This window comes from Macrobrachium nipponense, chromosome 38 (assembly GCF_015104395.2).
Source record: "Macrobrachium nipponense isolate FS-2020 chromosome 38, ASM1510439v2, whole genome shotgun sequence".
Lineage (NCBI taxonomy): Eukaryota > Metazoa > Arthropoda > Malacostraca > Decapoda > Palaemonidae > Macrobrachium > Macrobrachium nipponense.
In genome coordinates, this window is record NC_061098.1 from 49,811,090 (window position 1) to 49,818,589 (window position 7,500).

The 7,500-nt window shown below is 40.5% G+C and overlaps 1 protein-coding gene across 2 annotated transcripts in view; it reads right to left on the reverse strand.

Moving 5' to 3' along the window:
• LOC135209736 (probable G-protein coupled receptor AH9.1) overlaps positions 1-7,500 on the reverse strand; it is a 185,046-nt gene that overhangs the window by 41,659 nt on the left and 135,887 nt on the right. The window lies entirely within an intron of this gene.

The window sequence follows — 7,500 nt, forward strand, 5'->3', positions numbered from 1 at the left end:
GAGTGATTATGTAAACACTGGGGTTTAACTTAACTAGTTATATTTACAATAAGAAGTCATATAAGAATGGTTGGTGTAACTGGGCCAGAATACAATATTCCTTCACTACATGATGAAAGAAGCAATGTGTTCTATATTCTTGAAGGAAAACACAACAGAAGCCCGGTTGAAAGGGTGCTGTAAGGAGAGTGTAGTGGGGAAGCCAATATTGCACTGATGATGACCTCAGAAACCACAAGCTGACTAACTCCTAATCTGTAATTGAAAACACCTATGATTACTTCTCTTGAATGAGGCGTATAATTAGGGAATCGAGGAGTTGCACAGAGGCTGCCTGTAAACGAACTAGATTCTGGTAAGTCGCAATTTAACTGTTCACGTTACACTTCATTTAGATGCTTTGCAATTTGAAACAGCACACATAAAAGGCAGTACAGGTCTCACCGTAGGTATGTTGCACAATGAAAAAGAAACAGAAAAGCAAACAGTAATAGCTAACAGTGATGTGACTGACTAAAACCTTAAAACCAGGCGCTTTACCATCGTCAGTAGAGTTGTCCCTCTTACTTCAGGGAGGTTAGTTATGGGGAACAAGTGACCTGACTCACTAGAAAAATGCATTATGCTCTGTTTTTTTTTCCATCTGTTCATCGCCTGTGGTGTTTGCGTATGGTAACACTGCGTTCCGGGCTTTAGATATTTATGATATGTTTAAGTTTTAGAGAAATAAAAGGATATCTGGGTGTACATTTGCAACTGAAAAGTGTTTTAATAATTTACTGTATGCGAATTACATCGTTAATATTCGAAATAGGATATTATATAATTGTGAATGTAAGCTAATGTAACTATCTAAAGCCCTGGACGCAGTGTTACCATACACAAACACCATAGGCGGGTAGACAGATGGAAAAAGTACTGAGTGTGGGCACACAGTAACCACCTGCCAAAGATGGGGCAGTTCCAGAAGAAGGTGAATGGGGCTGGAACATAAGTCCTGGAAGAGCCGTCTGATGAATTCAAAGGCTGAGGTTGCAAATTTCGAGCCTCTTATAACCTCTGGAGATTATGAGGGTCTTGGGTCTAGATGGCAGTAGTAGGCATGTCGCCTCGGGCATGGCGACCTCATGGCCCACGTTACAAGATGGCGCCGCCGACATGGTCGATCCTTTGCCAAACTGACTTGCCTCTGGCGAGGATTGGCATTTCTCTCAGGACCGTGCATGGAATTAAGGTTTGTCGGCAGTTAACTCGAAGAAAGAAAGAGGATGAAGTAGTTTCTCCCAAAAAAGGGTTGGAGAAAGGTTGCAGGGTGAGTTTGCATACAGTGTATTATACAATAGGAGATTAATAAATTTAATATTGGTTTTATTAAAAGCCTTTGACTGACGGAGGGCCCTCCAAAAACTCCTTAAGATTTGTATAAAAAAGGCCCCTTCTCCACCCACAGAGGCCATATGTACACACAAAAAGATGGTGTAGCGATGGGTTCTCCCTCGGAGTACTTTTTGCGAACTTCTACAAGGGAGCTGTGGAACGTCGAGTATTCGCCACCATCGAGAAACCGTCTATGTACGTCCGATATATTGACGACACCTTCATCAGTGCCAGCATGGTCGAAGAAATAGAGCGCCTGCGACAAGCCTTCCACGACCACAGCAGACTCAACTCACCATCGAGTATGCCTTGACCGTCGCCTCCCCTTCCTTGACTCCTCGTCGGGCAACAAGAAGAACGCTTCGTAACACAAGTTTATACGAAATCCACGAACCTGGGCATGTGCCTGAACGGCGAGAGCGAGTGTCCAGAGAGATACAAACGCACTGCAATCAGCGCCTTCATCAAGAGAGCTCTCTCCACACTGCTCTTCGTGGAGGGACACACACTGTGAATTAGAACGTGTTGCCCAAGTTTTAATTAACAACGGGTATTCCAACCGGGACGTCGAAAAAGCCATTCGTAGAAACATCGATAAGTGGTTCCAGCAGGAGCCTCGCCCCGCCGCCCTTGAAGACGTCACTCTCTTTTACAAGGGAGTATTTCACAAGAAATACAAAGAGAAAACGAGCGAGCCCTTCGTAACATCATCGAAAGGAACTGATTATGAAGAACAATCCAGCCCCGTGGTGCAGGACCCTCTCAAGAAAACCAATGTTGTCTACCAATACAAAATGCCCTGATCGGGAATGCCCCGGCGCCTACAATGGCATGACAGCGATGCGATTTTTCAAGAGGATATCCTGCCTCGCTCAGGAAGGCGCCATCCATAATCATGCTAAAATCGTCCACAATAACCAGGATAACTCGAAAGGACATATTCCTAATATCGGAATTATCGATAAGGCGGCAGACCACCGTCGCGTCGCGTCCGCCTCTTGGAGGCCCTACACATCGGGAAGGAAGAGACCCAGCCTCAACACCACTCAAGAGACTTCACTCCCCCCCGACGGTGGCGCGTAGGGCGCCGCCCGCCAGCAACCCAGAGTCGATCGAACGGACCAATCAGGTGCCCCTATCTACCGGCAATGACCTTCCCAATAGCTTGACTCAGGGGACTTAATCCTCTGTTCTGCCAATGAAAACTCAGTGCTCACCAGACAGAGAACCTGGACACAATGAATATTAATAATAATAATAATAATAATAATAATAATAATAAACTAATAATAATGATAATAATAATATAATAATAATAATAATAATAATAATAATAATAATTATAATAATAATAATAATAATAATGATAATAATCCAAAAGGATATCGAACAAACTTCCGAAAATTCTCGAACAGATTTATCTTTATTTATATACATGGAGTACATATACATAACCGGAATTTTCCCCATCTCGAGAGTCATGCTACTCTGTATTTTTATAAATAATAATAATAATAATAATAATAATAAATAATAGACATTATATGGATTTATGCTTCACTGTAATCATGAATAACAAGTCTTTGACTGTTACAAAATTCCTCTTTGACCAGACAAGGGTACTTATGGAGACTTAAATTTATTCACCGTATGTTGGAACAGAATATCATTCGTGTTGGAGAGTTTCTCAAACATCTCTGACAAAGCTGAAAGCCAGAGGAATGTGTATGAGACTTAATTTGAAATAAATATATGCGTCTACAATTAAAAGTTTCATGTGTAATGGTCCTTTAAGATTTATTTTTTATGGGCGGGATGTTATTCAATTATGATTTCATATTGGTTTTCCTAAATTTAATATTCGTTTCAACTTGAATCTAAATTTTCACTTGACGTGATATATGAAAATATATTAATTCCGAGGTAGAGCTAATTTAAATTAGTATTTAATAAAGCACAAGACACTGATCCTCTTTTTCTCTCTCTTGCACCATCCCGCTCCTCTCTTGTTTCTCTTGTGCTGCCCTCTTTTGTGTTTTGGCAGGTTATAAAACGAGTCGACCCCACGCAATTAGGCCTCACAACTCGCATAGCTCCAAATCGGGTTCTTGGGTCACACTCGGGCACAACCCTTAACCCAGTGCGGAGCGTTCACCTGGCAAGCTCCCCCTGTTCTCACGAGGCAGTATCTCAGGAAAAAGGTAAAGTACGGAATTGTGGTGGCAATCAACTTAAATATCATTCTTTTTCCTGTATCAGTGTTTGTGCAATCCTCCATGGCGATTCAGTAATCCTCACAGCTCTGCCTCCCATTAGATGATTACGTAGTTAAGAGCTGTGGTTCTCTATAAAGTATCTTTATACAATTCCTCCCCTTCTAGTACAATAACGTTTGAGCAGTAATTCAATCTTTTTCCGCCCTCTGAGGAGCGTTAGATTCAAGTTGAGCTCATATCGGACACCCTTTATTGCAAAAGCGTTCAGGGTCATTAGCGTCCTTGCTGGCCCCTTGAATTAATTTTAGTGTAAAGTTAAGGTATAAATAATATCCCCTGTAAATTCAACCCTTGGAGTTTCCTTATGAATTTTCCCTTAACTTGTATTTGGCCTTCAGGCGACTCCTTATTTATTAACTAATTAGGTTTGATTGGACTCTCCCCCACCTTTAGTCGCAGTCAGAATAAACCTCCGTTGCCGGAGCTATCATTCCTAATTCAGATCATTATATGTGTGTACATATATCAATCTATCTATCTATCTATCTATCTATCTATCTATCTATCTATCTATCTATCTATCTATATATATATATATATATATATATATATATATATATATATATATATATATTATATATATATATTGGTACTAGGTAATAACAGATTATTATTATTATTATTATTATTAATATTGTTATTATTATTATTATTATTATTATTATTATTATTATTATTATTATTATTATTATTATTATTATTATTATTATTATTATTATTATTATTATTAATTAATAATAATAATAATAATAAGACACATCACCCAACAAATAAAGAAGGATAAGAAAACAAAACTGATAAAGCAAATATGATCACAGTTTTCTTCCCCCATTTCTGTTTTGTTTACTTTTCATCAAGATTTCCACAACAGAAGACGCCCTTCGCAAACGTAAACATGGTAATCCTTTGACCTTCTCGACAGGAGTCGAGTGCATGGAATATTATTTTTGTAATATCTAAAACAGGTTGGTCTTGTTCGTTTGTTTCAAGCAAAGATTCAATGAATGATTAACCCTAAAACAATTCACCTTGTATCTTATTAATAATTATCTTGACCTGTTTATCTATAACTGTATTAATTCAACCATTTTTTTCTTACATCTGACTTCTTCCTTCTGTTATTTCCTGGTATATTGCAGTGACTTCTTTCAAATGAACACCATATTCTTTGAAAGGAATAAGGATTTATCTTTTGAATAATAATAATAATAATAATAATAATAATAATAATAATAATAATAATAATAACTAATAATAATAATTATTATTATTATTATTATTATTATTATTATTATTATTATTATTATTATTATTATTATTATTATTATTATTAAAAGTAATGGCTACTTCAGCAGTTTTACGTTTGTAGATTTTTCTCTATTTGTCAAATAGCATCTTTTTCTGTGCCGACTTAAACAGGCTAGTTGGGTTGCCTATGGAGGTCATTATCAAATACAGGGTCAATATCGGTGAATATATTTCAGTTTTACAGATAAACTATATAATAGTCATCAATGTCATTCTCTCTCTCTCTCTCGCTCTCTCTCTCTCTCTCTCTCTCTCTCTCTCTTTCTTTCTCTCTCTTTCTTTCTTGCAGCAAGCTTTCGTTTGGAACTGCCAGACATCCTCTAGGCTTGGAAACTGGGTGTCTGCCCCATGCTGATCTGCTATTGGCTGGTGGCAGTAAGTCTGCTTTTTCACTGGTTACTTCAGACAGGTCTCAAGCCACTTTTGCCGCGTCGATGGTTGTGTAATTGCAATCTTCTAGACTTCCTGAACTGTGCAGTGACGTTGCTGGGCGTTGCGTTACGCTGCGAGAAGTAACGGCTAATTTGATTTTCGCTGGCTGCAGAGTGTTTCGTTCTGTAGTGTCGTCGTGATTGTCGGTGGCAGGTCTTCTTATACGCGTGGGGAGGAGAAATTCTTCCTACGCCATACTTAGTGCTGGCTTTATTTGCTGGAGGAGAAGCGCTTCCAGCTGGCGTAACCGATGGGCACCAGGGGCCTTCCCAATGATCTACGTGTTTTGGATGATCACAGACCGGGAGATAGCCTCTTGATGTTTGGTGTAGGCGTGATTCTTGATAGCGCCCCCTTCTTGGGTGTGGTAGGATAGTCTCTTAGACAGGCGCATGCTGGTCATACCTACGTAGGTACCGCTGCAACCACGGACTGGGTATGTGTACTGGTATACCACATACATCAATTTCAGGGGGTCTTGTACCTGTGGGGAGGGGTTATTTTTCATTATTAGGTCACACGTCCTCTGATTCTAGTAATAAATTATATGATTAAGTCAATTTTCGTAGTGTCATCAACCGGGGTTACATTTTCGGAAATAATCTTCTTAATGGAGTCCTCTCCTTCACGGTAATGGGAACTCATAAAGTCTTTACAATACAGCTTGATATTATCCTGGGGACAGGGCTGCGGGCTTTCACTACCATGCCATTTCTCCAGGGCTGTGCAGACTTCTCTACTGATTACTTTATTTGAATACCCATTATTCACGAGTACTTTGGAGATGCGGTTGAGTTCCTAATGAGTTTCCTGCCAGGTCGTGCAGTGGAAGAGGGCTCTCGTGATGAAGGCCCTGACGGCCGGGCTTTTGAATATGTATTATAAAGCCTTCATGAGTTTCCATTACTGTGAAGAAGAGGACTTCGTTAAGAAGATCATTTCCGAACATGTAACCCCGATCGACGACACCAAGAAAATTGACTTACTCATATATTACCAGAATTGGAGGATGCTCAACCTAATCATGAAAAAAAACTCTTCCCCAAAGGTACAAGACCCCCTGAAGCAGACGTATGTGGCATACCAGTATACATACCCAGTCTGCAGTTGCAGCGACGCCTACATAGGTATGACCAGCATGTGCCCGTCTAAAAGGCTATCCTGCCATGCCCAAGAGGGGTCTATCAAGAACCGTGCCGGCACCAAACATCAAGAGGCTATCTCCCGGGATGGGATCATCCAGAACACAAAGCCTGCTAGAGGCGCTTCTCATCCAGCAAATAAAACTAACATTAAATACGAAGAATTTCTCCTCACCACGAGTATGACACCACCGATCACGACAACTTAATGGAAGACAACGCCCCTGAATGACAGACTCCTGCAGCCAGTGAAAATCAAATTAGCAGCGTAACGCAACGCCCTGGAACATCATCGCACAGCTCAGGAGGTCTAGAAGGTTGCGAAAGTGGTTTGAGACCTGGCACAAGCGACCAATGAAAAAGCAGACTTACCGCCACCAGCCAATAGGAGATTAGCATGGGAAAGACACCCTGCTGACGACCCCAAATATGAAGAGGACGGACACCACACATGCACGAAATGAAACACCAAAAGACAAATGGGTCTGTCCCATTCTTTAACCCTTCTCCTTATACCTTCCTTTCGCCCCCCTATCCCCCCCTTCAACAAACAAGACTTCCTTCTGGGGGACCCCTCAGGGGTTTAAATCAGTTACAACCAAACCCTCATTCTATCCTATCCCCCCTACCCATCTATCCATCCTTCCACTAAAAGCAGTCCACACTCAGCTTCCCAGCCTAAAGGGTGCCTGGCAGCTCCAGACGAAAGCTCGCTACAAGAGAGAGAGAGAGAGAGAGAGAGAGAGAATGACTTTAATTACAATGATATAGTTTATCTGTAAAATTGAAATATATACCCCGATCTTGACCCTTTATTTGATAATGACCTGCTAGGCGCCCCACTAGTCTGTTTAAGTAGAACGGGAAAAGCCGCTATTCGAAAAATAAATAAGATTCTACTAGCGTAACGCTGCTGAAGCAGCCATTACTTTTAATAAAGTATGGTTGAAAGAGGGTCTGCTTCC